Source organism: Apis dorsata, unplaced genomic scaffold (genome assembly GCF_000469605.1).
Source record: "Apis dorsata unplaced genomic scaffold, Apis dorsata 1.3 scaffold_638, whole genome shotgun sequence".
NCBI classification, from domain to species: Eukaryota; Metazoa; Arthropoda; class Insecta; order Hymenoptera; family Apidae; genus Apis; species Apis dorsata.
In genome coordinates this window covers 205,223-208,665 of record NW_006263830.1, presented here as the reverse complement: position 1 = coordinate 208,665, position 3,443 = coordinate 205,223, and the positions used below count along the sequence as shown (strand labels likewise).

The 3,443-nt window shown below is 36.7% G+C and overlaps 1 pseudogene; it reads right to left on the bottom strand.

Moving 5' to 3' along the window:
• Positions 1-3,443, bottom strand: part of LOC102670585 — a 27,080-nt pseudogene that overhangs the window by 23,160 nt on the left and 477 nt on the right.

The following is a 3,443-nucleotide window of genomic DNA, read 5'->3' as shown; positions in this document are numbered from 1 at the left end:
CGCTACGAGATAAAGCTCTGCCTCGATTAATGTTGTTTAAAATCAAAGAGAGATACTTACTTCTCCGGAGGAAGGCGTGCTCGATTACCATTTTCGATTAACCATATCGCTTCTGCAAACTATTGGGACAGAGAAAAAAAGTGTGACGATAAACTTCTCGTTTACCTTTAATAGGGAAACATGGCGGAACAGGAACATGGTTGCCGATACAAAAGTGATCAACGCTTTCGAGAACGACATTGGTTGGCGTCGGAGGAACGAAACGGAGGATCGTTTCGAGGGAAATCGAGCGCCGGACCTTGACCGACACCCGCCAATTTCTCGATCGCCTATTGGCGTATTTCTCATCGAAGGGGCGAAAAGGCGAATGGCAATGTTCCCACGCTTATCAATCTCAGCGATGCGCGGATTATCGCCTCGCTTTGTTTCGAAAATCCTCCTGACTTATAATTCGTTCCCTCCAAATATTTTAAACACATCGATACATGCACGCGATTGATTCAATCAATCGTCTTGAAATGTAAGGCTTTGTTTCAAAAAAACGTGCAATAAAGAATATAACTTTCTCTATCAATTGTTAATTTTCTTTCTGCGTATTATTCTTTCTTATTATGCTTTACGATCAATGGTCAAAAATCTACATAAATTGTAAAGAATATATATAAATTTCCATTATTTTTTTCACGCTTTAAAATTTGAAAAACCTGGAAAATACTTTTTTACAATAAGACATTAAAGTCTAATAAAAAAATTGCATGTTTATCGATCTATTTTGGTCTACGTATCGATCATGTTTCGTATAAAACGGAATTATTGTTGATTTTGATAATCGTTCCCTCTTACTTTCTCGTAAAGTCGATATTTAAAAGATTAAAATTCCAATTATCTTTACCTGACAGAAACCCCATAATTTCTCTCGTTCTTCCTCTCCTCCTCGATCCTCGCGAAAAGTCCCTCGCAAAGGCGTGGCGTGAGCCCCGGATCCTCCTGGAAAACAACAACAACGCCATCTTCAATCGTTTCCCCATCTTTCTTCCCTCCCAAAAACGCAATCGAGCACACCATCGCGGGAGAATTACGTATCGTTAAATAGCGGAATGTCGTCGGAATGTCCCGCGGCGATCGAACGACTCCATTTCCCATAATTGAAATCGAACGTGCTCAACGTATCAACCGCAACACGTGCCTCGTTTTTAAAAAAATCCCCCATACGCCCAACCTTTGTAACGCGGCCGCCACGAAAGCCGGCGGACAATTTAATTAAACGTCGCAAAAACAGTTCCAATTTATCGGTCCAAATTCGTCGAGGAGCCGAGGAAAAAGGAAAAAACAAAAAATATTGGCTCCGTTTCCCGCCAATATAGTTTAGGCAACCGGAAATCGTTATCCCTTTCCCTCCCTGTTTCGAATTATGCGCGCGAAATTTGATCGCTCGCTGACTTATCGACGGGTAAAAGCGAAAATTAAAGTTAAATTGCGATTGGAAAATTCGATTCGATATCGATAAATTAGATAATCGAAGTATACTGAATTGGAAAGATTTTCTTTTTCAGAAGGATATAATAGGATGAAGCAAAAATTTTTAGAAATAATAATAATAATAATAATAATGAAAAAGTGAATTTATTTTTTTTTCCTCGATGCTTCGTCGGTATTGTGGTTGTTTCTTCAGAAGGGGAGGGGTTATCATCGATCTACTGGACGATACGGTACAAATCGAGAAATTTAAGATGAAATGACATAAAATAACATAAAGCCTGGAAAGTTATCTAATAAAAATTTAAGTAATTTGAGTTAATGGAAAGATGAAACAATGGAAAGAGATTATTATTACCTTGGTCCCCATCATGGTGTAAGTTTTCCCGGATGCGCTTTGCCCGTACGCCACCAGGCAGGAATTATAGCCGGTGAAAACGTTGTCCAGAACAGTCCTGCCAAGTGTTTGGTAAATGCTTGCCTGGTCCGCGAAATTCTGCGCAACTGGATTCGACGAGTCGAAGCAATAATCGAAACCATATTTTCGAATTCTCTCTCGGCTGTCTCCGGCTTTGCTCGAAGATACTTTCAAGTTCGTTAACGAGATCTCGTTCGATTCTGTGTGGACGACCACCTCTGACCCCGTTAAATTCGACTCTCTGTATGACGAAAAAGAAAAAAAAGAAAAAGAAAAAAAAAAAGAAAAGAGAGAAAAGAAACGAAAAAAAAAAAAAAATGTATTACGTTCGACAGGAAAAGAAAAAGGGGAAAAAACAACAAAACCGGACGAACCCATAGGCTTGTTTACGAAGCGAAAAATTCGTTTTTTTCGTCTTTTTTATCGGACAGAGACACGGCAAAAAGATTCTTTCTCCCGCTCGTTTCGCAGAAACTTTTTTTTTTTTTTTTCCTCCGCGTTCCCTGGATTGGAATCGAGTCATCGATGCGTGTACCTATATGCATGCATCGCTTTTTTTATACGAGAACGTGTCAAAAAATTCCATTGTCCATTTTGACAATTTTTTTTTCTCTCTCTCTCTTCATCCGTCCAATCCTTTATCCGTGTTTCTAATTTTCTTAAGGTTATGATTATGATTATGATCGTAGTTAATTCCCCACCACGACGATTTTTGTTACCTTCAACCGCGAATGGTTAATTGATTCTCTTGATTTAATTCCATCTTGAAAAAAAAGAAAAATCGATAATCGAGCGGAACTTTAACAAGGTTTCTTTCAACCTTCGAATTTCTAACGCTCGTGTCCAACTTTGTCTCCTGATGTGGATCATCGAAAGATCATCGATCTGACGAAAAAAATGGCGTTGGAAGAAAATTTTTATCGATTTTTATATACGATTTCTCATAATATTGAAGTTTGTATTATTCTATTTAATAAAGTTTAATTCTCTTTGCTTTCTTTTTTTCAATTTGCTTTACGAAAGTCGTATGTATATTTGAATATTACGAAAGGAATTGTAATACTCTCAAAAAAAGATTGGAGAACGCTGAATGAATATATCACATTTAATTTTTAATGGAAAATAAAATGCGATTTACTCTTTCGTATTATCGGTTATTAATCTAATTTACGATCCATCCATCGCTTTTATTACAAAAACGACAATCACACCCACACACACACACATACACTTTCTCGCATATGATACTGAGAAAACAAAGCAAAGTTAAAAATACTTTAAAAAATTCTATCCTCGCGCGATTCTATCAGTGTAACACTAATCATTACGATTTTGTTACCTCATATCCATATTTTTATATAATTGTTAACTAATTTTATATGCTTCTTTAATAAGTATGGATTTGAGGGTGAAACAATCGAAAATTATTCTAAAGAATTATTTATTTTTTATTAGCAAAATATATCTGTTACTATCTCGCTCTCTCAACGCGAAAAATATTTTCGAGAACGCGTTTACTCTCGAATATACGTATAAAACTTGAAATATC